Raw genomic sequence first — 13372 nt, forward strand, 5'->3', positions numbered from 1 at the left:
CCCTATTCCACTACCTTTTCTACAGAAGAGGAACGGAGGAGAGTCAGAGTGTTAGAGACTGTGGAAAAGCTGCTTTGTGATTACACAGTAGAAGCACTGTAGTCTTGTTCTAGACGTCTTCAGATCACAGAATCACAGAATCACTAAATCACAGAATCACTATGGTTGGAAAAGACCTGTAAGATCATCAAGTCCAACCATCAACCAACACCACCATGCCCGTTAAACCATGTCCCATTAAACCATGTCCACATGTTCTTTGAACACCTCCAGTGAGGGTGACTCCAAGACCTCCCTGGGCAGCTTATTCCAGTGTTTCACCACTCTCTCAGTAAAGAAATTTTTCCTAATATCCAGTCTGAACCTCCCCTGGTGCAACTTGAGGCCATTTCCTCTTGTCCTGTCACTAGTCACTTGGGAAAAGAGGCCAACACCCACCTCTCTGCAACCCCCTTTCAGGTAATTGTAGAAAGCGATAAGGTCTCCCCTCAGCCTCCTCTTCTCCAGACTAAACCCCAGTTCCCTCAGCCGCTCCTCATAAGACTTGTGCTCCAGACCCCTCACCAGCTTCGTCGCCCTTCTCTGGACGCGCTCCAGCACCTCAGTGTCCTTCTTGTAGTGAGGGGCCCAAAACTGAACACAGTATTCGAGGTGCGGCCTCACCAGTGCTGAGTACAGGGGCACGATCACTTCCCTACTCCTGCTGGCCACACTATTTCTGATACAGGCCAGGATGCCGTTGGCCTTCTTGGCCACCTGGGCACACTGCTGGCTCATCTTCAGCCGGCTGTCAACCAGCAGCCCCAGGTCCTTTTCTGCGGGGGGAGTTTTCCAGCCGAGATATCTCAAGTGTTTTGTTAATGAAGTTGCGGCCTTCTCCATCCGTGTTCCTCCTTCTGATCAGTTCTCACGGACCCTAGCCGTGGTGGTGTGGCATGACAGGAAAGGGAGAATCCTGCATTGCTGCTCCCATGACACCAAAGCTGGGCAGAGCTGAACCAGCTTCCACTGGAGTCACTGGCAAACTTTGCTGTCTGGGCTAGTGCCAGATCAGATCAATGGAGTTGTGTCTAATTGAAAGCCTTTTCATTTAAGGGGTGGGATAGAACAAGAAAGAACACCTCTGTTTATTAAAACATCTGCACGAACAGGAGAAAGCTTAGAAAGTGTCAAATACTGAGAATTAGTGTTTTAACTGCAGGAAAACTAAAATCATCTTGTTGCAATAATTGCTTTAACAACACTGATAGCACTTGCACTTAGATTTTCTGATAGCAGGTTCTTTTCGCTCTAAACTCTCTTCATGGAGTTGCAGCTTTCATAAACCTAGGTGCCAAGAGTAGCAGTAGAATAAGCACCAGTGCTTTCATTGCACAGTTTATGAGTAGGTAGAGACAGACAGAAGCATTTTCTTTGGTTTTATCAGACCATGCTTTCATTTGGCATCATTTACAGAAACGGTTCTCAAAGTGTAGCTTTCAGAGCACTCACTGGTGGTCCATGAAGAATTAGCTCATCACATCATAGTTCATATTTCGCTGCCTTTCTCCTCTTCTCTAAAAAGACAGCTAAAACTGCATTCAGTGCTTTCCTAGTTCTCCTTCTCAAGGCAAGCAAATGCTCTACTAGTTGCAGGAATGTTACAGGTTTCTGAACACATTAGTTAAAAAACTTCTATCAGTCCTTCCACTGGCATCTTCTGAAAGCTAACAGCTGGCCGTCCTTAACTATCTGGCAAGCACCTGGTGCACAGCAATAAGAAATTATAATACTTGTATTCTTTTTCTAAAACATGACAAGGAGGCAATACAAAAACAAATCACAGTAATGCATAATTATTCCAGCCTTGGTTTGTGCACAGTCAGCATGCTGAGATATTCCAAGCCAAGAGGATTTTTTCTTTGCTTTTAAAGAAAGATTTATTCATAAGGGTGAAGAGGGCAAATTCCCAACATTTCAGCCCTCAGCTGGCTTTTGTCAAGGGTTTCTAAAGCACACACATGGTGAGGTTTGGCTAAGGCACAGGGGAAAAAAGTTATGAAGTAAATTCTATGGATTGATATATACTCTTTATAGTATGTTAAGATTTGCCAAACTTCTCATGGAGGAGGAATGTGAAAGCTTAGGAATATATGCATATCTGCATATACTTTTACACGCACAGATAAATAGCACAGTCTTTGTTTTGCCACCATGACTTTACCGTTGTATTATCTTACTTCGCATTAATTCCGTTAGATACAGTCAGTAACCCTTTCAACTACACAGCTGGAATAGAAGTAACAAAATCTGGCCTTCAGTGACCCTAGCACTAGAGAGCTCACTTCCTTCCCACCCCCACCTTATATGTAGGGTAAGAGCCATGCTTATCTAATGAGGCATCCCTTCATTTTAGATTTACAAAACACTCAAGAGAGCATACTCATAATGTTTAACAAGCATTTGGGCTTATTTCTACTTCCTTCTTTGAATTTTTCTTTATGAACGAATAAGGTGAACACACACTTCATAGCTAGCTTCCACCTAGCTCTTTTGGGGGCTCATCCAGCCTATGTAAGGGTTAGAGAGAAAGTGATATCTCTCCTCTCAGGTGAGACACACACTGTTCCATAGCAGGTGGTGGGTTCTAGTCCGTGTTCCTGGGAATGTTGCATTTTACATTCTATGCGTAAAAATAAATGCATAGAGCAGCCACAGTCCTAAAAGCAGGCACTGGGATTTGTAACTCTTCTAGTTCGGTGTCCAAACCACCACTTTCATTTTCATTTGGGCCTCTTGCATGACTCTTGCATACCTGGCTGTGCAGCAGTGGCTTCTTATTACTTGCCTACCTGCCTTTTAACAAAGCTCTTCTGCACATGTAAACTGTTTTATTTGGGAGTCTCCTGAAAATGTAAGAGGGGTTGAATCCCCTCAGGATGAGGAAGAAACTAACTCCAAGGATCCTGCTTTGTGTGTGTGTTATCTAACAGACGATATGGAAAAAAACCTAAACATTTATAGAAGCAGAACTTGCTGCCACCATTTTAGTCTCTTTTCTTCTTCCTGGCCAGCAGAAGGAGCAAACTCCATGCTCTGTAGCTCTTCTAAGCCCTCTGTTTCTTCCTGGGAAGAAGGCTGCAGCCCTTCATGCTTGGGATATCAAAATTCAGTTTTGCTTTCACCACTGAAAAGAGGTGAACAGGCTCTGCTTCTACCCTAGCATATGCAGACATTGTTGGTAGGAAGAAAGGATTATTACTTTCTTGGATTTAGGGACTTATATCCTGTCTAAGTAGCTCTTGAAATAAACAAGTGACTTTTTGGGATCTTGCCTTTTTTACCCAGGTGCTCTACCACGTGGTGCATGGACTATGATTTTAATACATCTCACTCTTTGTAAGGAGGAATAAGGTTTTCTTTAATGTAATGATGTGCAATTTTGAAAATATATGTCATATAAATAGCATTTTGAACAGCTAGTAAGGCTAATTTAATTAATATAGTTTTGAAAACACATAATTTATATGATAATACATAGTAAAACATGTGTTGCAGTTTTAAGAACCAGTATTTTCTGATCAGCGAAGACTCCAGAAGACTGTTTTAACATTGACATGGGTAGCATTGACAAGGATACGCCATAACACTAGTTGAAGTGGAAGAAAATGTTTTAAAAGTGATAAAAGTTAAAATGTGCTTGGAGAAAATATGTTGAACAAATAATATATGATTGTAGGAATTTAGGGTAGAAACTAATTTCTGATACCACTAGTCAGGAGCAAAAGGTTTTCAGTACACAAACAGCGTTGTTTATCTTTAGAATATAAGGACCCTTAATGTAGTCAATTTTTTACCCAAAGCAGATATTTTACTTATTTTGTCCTTTTCAGTTTAAAGACTTTTATTGGCTCTGTATTTTTGGTAAATGCAGCTGTCAGAAATAAAAGTCTTTACAGTTAAAGTGCATCCATTGCACAAAAACTTGAATAAACACCACATGCTAAAGCAGAAATTTCCAAAGACTTAATGTTAAAATTATATTTTCCATTTGCTTAGTTTCACTCAGCTGGCATTTTTCTCCTTCTGATGTATTTTCTCCTTTTTGTAACCCCTCTCTCTCCATTATATGCTTACACACGTTTTGGAGAAGCGGATAGAGCTTGCAGGTATCTTTAAAGTTCCTTCTCTCTTTAGCTGAGGTGAAGGGATATTATTCAAAAAGGTCTGGAAAAGCAGAAGTCCTCAGCTTGTCGGAGGAGAAATTCCAGCTCCAATGGAATGAACAAAACTTTTATTGACTTCAAAGGGTTGCTGTTTTGTTCTATAGCTATATGTCTTTATAGCAGTACATGCACCTAAACCGTAGTATTTAAGAGGAGGGTTTCCCAGAAAGTACCATACATGGGGCTCTATGAAGCTGTTATTAGCATCCACAGACACTAAGATACCAACTCAGGAGAAGAAAAAGAAAAAGACAAAAAAAGAAAAAGAAAAAGTGATCTCTTGCAAGCAGCAGGGGCAAAGTTATCAAATACGAAGATGATCCAATGACATCAGCATCCACAGCGCATGAGTGACAGGCTGTAAAGATGACACAAATGAGAGATGATGTCTAAGGGCAAGTAGGTAACCTGGTTGGGAGAGAGGGGAATTATCTGCATCACAAGTTGTATTTACCACCATAAACCTCTGGGAAATACCTGAAGAAAAGAATGTCATAAAGCTAAAAAGAAATTAAAATACCTTATAGGGAGGAATAAAAATCCAAAAAGACCCTGTCAAGGTGAAAATCTATGTATATATCAAAGATTGCAGACCGTAGTTAAAACATTTTTTTGACAAGGAAAGATAATATATGGATACAAATAAAAGGAAAGATAGTCAAAAAAGTTAGCTTCGATTTTTCCTGAAACATTCCTCACAACTTTGTCAGAGAAGCTATGAGTAATAGAAGATAAGTGGATACAATTCAGGTTGACCTTATTGCCATGAAAAAGTAGATGAATTACGTGCCTGGGTGAATAAATGATGGAAATTATAAAAACTTTAATAGAACCTGGGTAAAGAGCATCTATTTTTTTATTAAAAGCATGTCACTCTATTGGTCTTATGAAGAAAGTTCACACTTTGGAGAGAACAGAAGCAAAACAGGTGAGGAATTTGACACTGTTTTCAAAGAGTGGAGGATCTTTCACTGTTGTGCATGATCCAGCCAAGCTGTGCCACAATCTGGGTACCCATGAGAAGTGCCTTCACCATAAACTGAGTTTCCAAAGGTATTAGGTAGGGTCCCAGCAATGAAAGAGATGGCTCTTGAGTTGTGATACAGTTTGAAAGGTATTATGTTCAGGCCTTTTGCTGGAGCTTTGTCACACAACCATCAAGGCTACTTGGGTGTGAAGATTTCATGATATGGCTGTGGAAGGAAGTGAAACAGACTCTGGAGATGTAAACGTCGCAATATCATCATGAGGTCCAGCTGCAAAGCCCATGTGGCCTTGTTCATTCAGCAAGGAAATAAAAGTATTCTGGGACTGCCAAAGGCATCTTTTGGTTATGAGCCACCCTTGGAGCCATCCCTTGCCCTCAGCTCACTGAGCTATATGGTTCCCAGACATTACATTTTGGTATACAGCTCCAGGTGACTACACTGGGGTTAGAAGAATGGATAAAATAGATACACTCACTAAAAAACAGTGTGCTTATTTTTGCTTATGGACATACCCAAAATAGTCAAACAGATATGTAAAAGAGGAATGTTTTCCACTACCTGCAAGGGGAAAAATCCTTCAGGAGATGGCTAATGCCAAACATTTTTCCATGTCTGATATATCAGCAGGATTCTGGCATTACCCATAGGAAAAAAGACCACATGTCTGTGCGCATTCAACACACCCATAGGGAGACACTGTTTTTTTTGCAGACTGCCATCTCAGTTATGTTTGGCACATATGCTTTTCACTGGGAAATAGAAAATGCGGGTGGTATACAGCATACTAAACAGAAATTACACTTTCTACTGGGGAGGAGTGAAAAAGAGGATGACTAGAATGCAGCTATGGGAAGAGCTGGAGATTTTGAGAAAAGCTAAAAAAGTAAAAGCATCAATTCTGTGTTATGAAAATAGCAGACATGGGGAGAAGTTTATATAGCAGGATCTGCAGGTAGATCACAGTAAATATGAAGAATTTATCAACACATCTGATCCAGCAAACAAGGAGGAGATGCAAAGACTCTTTGAAGAATGATGCAGAAAAAATGGTGCCAAAATTAAATCCAACTTAAAGCAACAAGCCAAGGGGTCTACAGTGCCTAAACAGACACAGGGATATTAAAAGTTTAGAGAAGACAAAATGGTACTTAAATAATGCAAATACACTTCACCTTCTATATGGATATTAGCACATCCCTCTCTGTGCTCTGTTCTACATTCTAGTATGACAGTATGGTCAAGTGTAGACTCATCTGCTACAACTGTTAATAAAAGTGAATTTCAATACATTCAGTTACAGAGGAGACTTTGGATGCGATCTGGGTGGAAAAATCTTTCATCTTTATGCAAGGTCCTTGTTGGTTGAAACTACCGTCACCTCACTGTTGCCAATGTCTACAAAAGAGCAAAACAGCACTCTATAAGGTTGTAGCTGCAGATGTATGGACTACAAATTGAGCAAGACCTCAGAGAGTTTTGGACTTGCAGACATACTTTCAAACTTTTTCAACAAGAAATGCAGTGGGGCAAGTCGAGTGCTAAGTTTCACCGACAAAATCAAATAAACTTGTCTTGCTTCAGATGAAAAGGGGATTCAAAACGATGGAGCTAGAGCTCAGGATGAAATCCCGCAGAAAGTAAAAATAGTTACAAGCATTGCCAAATTGAGAAAAGATATTGTCAATCTCTATTATCTATTAAGGAGAAATCTTAATGTTATTTTCCGTTACATATTTTCATGATGTTGCTGTAAAGGCCTGTCATATGTGTAAGGAACGCAACTACTACAATGGTCCCCCAGTCAAACATAAGGGACTATGTTAAAAACACAGGAAAAAATTGCCTGGTTGACCGAGTAATTTTTAGGTTATTGTGTTACTAACATGAAAGAAAACAAACACAAAAAAAAAGAAAAAAAAAAAAAAAAGGTCAAAGAATATCAAATTAATGTCCCTGATGTCAAAGTCACTGGGGACTTGGAGAATTAGAGGCTAAGATGAATCCAAAAACTTGTTATAACTGGGCTCTTAGGAACTGTGTGATTCCATGAGCAGGAATCTATCTGCCTCTCTCCTAGGCTGTAAATGGCTGGGATGCCACATTGACTACCTGTGCATATATGGGGTTATCACCCTGTGGACATATACCCTGTTGGCATGGTAGATAATTTTCTCAAAAAAATAAAGAAAACTGAATCTCGTAGTTTACATGAACGGTTCTCAGACTGACAATAAACACTGTGCAATAACATAAAGGCACTCCAAACCATGGTACTACTATAACATGTGGATTTGCTGCCTCCTGACAACAGTTCCTCCTGTTGAAGTCAGAGTTCAGGGCACTTCATGCTATGTCTGAACGGTGGACTCTATGACTGATTTCAAGTTCCCACACCTGAGATCACACACCCCAATTACATCCACTCTCCCTATCGAGGTGAATGTTACATACACACCAGCTCCTCAATGTCCTGGTTTCTGCAGGTGAAAAATCAAGGTGTAAAGGCATGATAGAAACCATGATTCGAAAACTAGGAGGCTGAGACAGGGCATCAGTGGGAATCTTCAGTGGTCAGTTCTGTTTCAGTCTCAGATCCAGATAAAAGGGCATCAGAGAGAAAATGAAAAAGAATATAGTGGATTGAGGTGCCTTAGCATTGTCTTTCCAAAAACTGTAGACCAATTCATAGGTCAAGAGAAAAATGAGAGAGAAGCAAGACAGGAGGAGAGAAAAAGAAACCAAATCAAGTCCCTCCAGAATTAAGAAATTAGGTAAAACCACTGTTCTTTTTGTTGTAGTGCAAATGGTACTGGGCTCAGATCAGCAAGAGATGAGCAACAACACTGAATATTGTTGGTTAGCTACTGACATTTGACATAAGCCTATTACAATTGGCCAGAGAGTGCCAACAGCTTGGGCTGCATTCATAATTACACATAAAATTAATCCCAAATTTCAGTGAACTTCTACATCACAAACAGATGTGATGAAAAGCGTACAATGTCATTAAACAAAAAAGAGCATACTAGACAAAATGCATTGTGGCATGCTGAAAGAATCAGCTCTTCCTTCTATTCTTTCCCATTTTCTGTGAGATTGTGTCCTCCCAGCTGAATCTCTAAATTAATGATGTATAAAATAACGTTGTGTCATGCTGAATTATAAGAAAAGTGGGTTTTGTTGTGTCTTGCTTGTGAAGGATGAACCAAAGAGAACAAAGGATTTTCACAGTTTGAATAGCTTTTGTAATGCCAATTCTTAATATTTTAAAATTGCCTTATCTTCCTCCCTATGTTCTCCCTTGTCCTCATGATATAGCTTCCTTTTTTTCTTTTAAATATATATTTCTGGCTTTTTGTTTTCAAATGTAGCTTTTTACAGCTTTGGTTCCACCTTGGGAGAAAGAATTACTCAGGTTCCAAAGAATTACTGTTTTTCTGACTGCAGCATGGTTTCTTCCACGGAAGAGAACTTGGCCAAATTGATAATGGTACCTCTCTGATTTTCTGTGGATCTCTCCTTCTGTCACAGTTCAGATTCTTCTTCTTCTTGGCCAGAGGCACATAAGAGAACATTCCCCCACCACTAATTCTGATGAAGGGTTCAGGCTCTCAACACCAAAAGATAGGCTTCTATCCGTATAGGTGGATACATAAAGACAGATTTCAAGTATATAATGGAGCTCAGGTGTGAAGCATACACACATATAAATATATTCAAACTGCATTTAAATTCAGTTTAGATATGTCCTTTACCATCTCCCTGAAAACTTGTCTTCTTCAGGGAAGAGATCAACAAAAGAAACAACAAAAGATGCCTCAAAAGAACATCAAGTGTAAATACTCATAATTTTACTTATTTATTTAAATGCATAGATGTTACAAAATGGATCAAAATGATGTACATTTCTTTATAGTTTCATAGCATTAGAAGTTGAAACAGGGATACAAATTTCTATCTCAGGTATAACATGTATATAGCATCATATGAAAATATGAAAGAAATGTTATATTGATAAGTTCACTGCAAGACGTGTTACACAACAAGCTTTCTTCTCTGAAAAACCAGATACAACCCCACCCACACAATTATCAAAAAAATCTAAACAGGAAATTATGAAAATATATAATGAGAGGGGGGAAAGGACATTTCACTGTATAAACACTGAACATTTTTTTGGCTTGGATTCAGATATAAAGCATAGAAATGTCATTATTTTCCAATCTTCAACATCTTCAATCTTCAGAAAGAACTTTCCTTATTGCATATGGAAAAAAGCAACTGTAGATAGTTTGCTTCTTAAATGAACCCTGCCTTTAAGCACCATTTCAATTATATCAGAGCACCCTACATGAAACAAAGATGTTTAACTCCTCAGAGCTATTAGATTCCAATATTACCATTCACTCTTAAGGAACAAGTTTATTACCTTAAATATTGTATCTAAGATAATTCCTGACTTACATGATGAAGCATTGAAGCTGTAGCAAGTTTGCAGCATGATGAACAGCCCAGTGATTTGAATAATGATTGCTATTGCGAGCTAAACTTATAACCTGAGGGATACTCCCTCTCTTCTGTTGGCCAAAAAGACCCCAAGCATAATTTACATTGATGGTCAGTATAAGGGATTTTTAAAGAATTTACAACCTGATTGCCAAATGATAAGGTGCCAAAAGCTAAAGGAACCATAAAATCTTTTTCCACTCTGAATTTTGTTTTTTTGGCAGAAGACAAGGAGGTAATACTGAATTGCAACCATTTCAGTCTGGTTTTCTCACACTTCACACTCAGGGGAGCTCAGCAGAGTGGAGGTAACCATCAAAAGTTTATGTCTGTTCCATTAATTTGTATGAATTTAAAAATGCATTGCCTTGTAATATGAGCAAAAGCTTCTTCTCTAACAGAAAATAACTATATACTGAGGGAAACTCAGTAAATGAAGGTTAAACAGCAAGAAAGTCTTGAATTTATATTTTTTTTTCTTTTCTTGAGTTAACCAGATGCACTGTTGCCCATCTGTTGAATTAACCAGATGGCTTGTTACTATCTTTTTTCTTGATTTTAAATTTATTTTCTATTGAAAGGAAGCAGTTTGAGAAGGCTGTGGTTATTTCAAGTTACTAGTGACAGAAGTTTAATGTTCTCCTTATGAATCCAAATGGGAAGGTTTGTGCAGTTTGAGACCATCAGACCATTTATGATCTGACAACCAGAGTATACAAATTTTGTATTTTGCACAGTTTTAAAAAGCACCATAAAAATGCTTTGTGCTTGGATTCTATGAGATAATTTCATTCTACATGAGGAAAGCAACAGTTTTGTCTTGAAAACTTAGCAATAATGGGGAAATTTCAACAGTAATTTGGGCCTTTAAAACTCTTATTTTATTAGCGATTGTTAGAATTTAGAATCTGAGTAATGAGGCTTCCCACTCACTGCTTTTTTAATAACTATATCTGATTTAATGCCTCTAAAAGTTCTTCTGACATCTGAATAGCTCTGTTTTACCTCATACTCATAAAACTTTGTATGATAGGCAACCGATAGCCAATACAATTATGACTGAGTTCTGTACTTACAAATCACAGAAAACTAAGAAATGGTGGAGTTATGCAGTGGGCCTCATTTGTCAAAGAAAATGGACACTCATGTGTCTTTAAAATCAACACCAAAAATTTTAAAGGAAACAAACTAAATTTGCATGTGCTTGTTTTTAAAAAATCCTAAAACCTTCTGGATTCCTATGAAATCAAACCAATATATTGGCATTCTCAACCACAAGAGGGCATCCATGCTTGCAACCTGATCCTTGAAGAGCATTATATAAACAGATATATCTATCTATAGACATAGATATGGATATAGATGCAGATATATATATTTCTATTAAGTCCCAGCTGTGGTATAGAACGCATTTGCTCTGGGAGGTTTCCTCCTTCAGAGTCCCATGGTATTTCCCCGTGTTGGTAGGGGATAGCACATGAAGTCTAATTTTCCTGTCTGCAAAGCTCTCATGGAACCCAACTTTCTCACTCCTACAAAAGTTATGTTACACCTCCCCTGTTTTTCACTGAGGCCTGATCCAACTCGTCTCAAATTCAGAGGGGAACAAACATCTCAGAGAAGAGGAACACACAGCTTCCCAAGAATAAGTGTGCAAGGTCAAGTCTAGATTTTCTGAAGTCATTTATTACCCCAGAGAGAGGATCTGGGATCACTAAAACCTGCTCAGCATCAATCTGAAGTCATGACTGTCAGAGGTCTTACTCTCCCCATAATTTGTTCCACAGGCACTTCACTGTTGTGATGGGGGGGTGCTGTTTGTTTTGGTTTTGAATAGGAATACATTTTCCTCTCTGATGCACATAAAACTCTCATGAGAGCCTGAAACAACCATAAAAATGAACCTTGAAGCCAAATCTGGCCTAGTGGTAGTAAATGATATGATTAGCTGGAAAAGATCTCACTAAGACTGGAGTGTGTATGGTAATATTGGAAGTAAACCTCATCTTCCACAAAAATAATGTATAACTTCAGCACCAGAACATATAGGTTAGCACCAAAAGGTATAAATTGCTACCCATCATCTTAGACGTTTAAATGAGGCAAAAAACCACAAGCAGACATTACAAACAGCTGCACTCAATAATTAACGATATCAATTACTTCATTTTTACTCTTATGCCTCTCACAGTATTTTGACCTGAAATACTTTTAGCCTTATTTTAGTGTGTGTATACTTTCATAATTTTATATTTAGAACAGAACAAAAGTCTGAGCTAATTTCTCTGTCTTTAAAGGCACAACACTCTGCTCGGAAGGAATCAGTACAAATCTTCAAGGCTAGCAGAACAGCAGCTGGGGGTAGTTTGCCTCAGCGTAACCTTGAACTCATCAAGAATTTTCACCAGCATGTATCAGAGCAGATATACTGCCAAAGACATCTGAAGTCTTCTGCACATTTCAGTACTTTTGTTCTAGCAGCACTTGGTGTCAGGTAATCAATCAGGCAGCACTGACACTGGCAACCAAAGTAGAGCTTTACTGGCTTTGCCTTTACCCAATCCAAGAGAAAAAAGATGATAGAAATTGGGGCGCTGCAAATAGGTAATACAGAAAGGCCTTCAGTAAACTACTTATTAAATAAAGTGGAAGGGCAAATTTCATCAAATATCTGATGAGCTGTAATCCTTTCTGTTCCATGAAAAATATTCAGCTAATGCTTGAATGCTTGTGGCTGGTTTTATCAAGAGCTGCTCGTATGAAATAGCTTATACCCAGATCACTTTTTGCTGCTGTCAATTACAGTGTGATTACAATAGTTAATCCCTAGCACCATTGTGGGATGTTGTGAAAAAACCTGCATACCTGTTTGTTAAAAGCAAAGTTTTCTATATCCACAGAAAACAAAAAAAATCCACAAAATCAAGGTATTTGTAGCAACTTAAAAAGTAACAGATACGATAACATATATACCCGTTATAATAATTTCAGCTGAATTACAGAATCATAAATTAATTTACAATGTCTAGTCATGTTTGGAAAGTGTACCATACAACATAAAAGTTGCAAGTTCCAAAGTGCATAGTCATTTATTGTTAGACCTACTGTTGTAGGCTCCACGGCTTAACCTGAACTTTTGCTTATGGTCTGCTTCCTATCTTGTATTAAAAAAAAAAATACTGAAAATGGCTAGATGCACTGTTTTAACTGTGCTGTATTTACCTTTAGAGAAGATTTTTTATGCAGAACAAAAATGTATTTGTCCCATGCATCTTTGTCAAAAACTGGGCTGGCTGAGAGCTGGTGACCCACCTAGTAGTTTTGTCTCACTTATTTCTTTCGATGTGTACATAGATGGTGCAAAGAGGTTCTGTTTCACTCCCAAAACAGGACTGGATTTTACTCAGCCAAAGTGTTTGACTGATTGAGCACTGTCCAAGTCCAAGACCCTTTGAAACCAAAAGGAAAACCATTTATATTGTGACTGTTAGAATAAAAGTTAGTAGAATATTACAAGTGTTGTTCTTTTAAAATATGGACACTTTTTAAGACAATATACTTGTCTAGTTATTGTCCTGTCAGATACATAAGTGTCACCACGCAGAAATGTCTGAAGAGCCACAGATCAGCTGCTGACGTTCTCTGAGAGATCAGATTATGGATAGACGGAGC

This window comes from Gavia stellata, chromosome 3 (genome assembly GCF_030936135.1).
Source record: "Gavia stellata isolate bGavSte3 chromosome 3, bGavSte3.hap2, whole genome shotgun sequence".
NCBI classification, from domain to species: domain Eukaryota; kingdom Metazoa; phylum Chordata; class Aves; order Gaviiformes; family Gaviidae; genus Gavia; species Gavia stellata.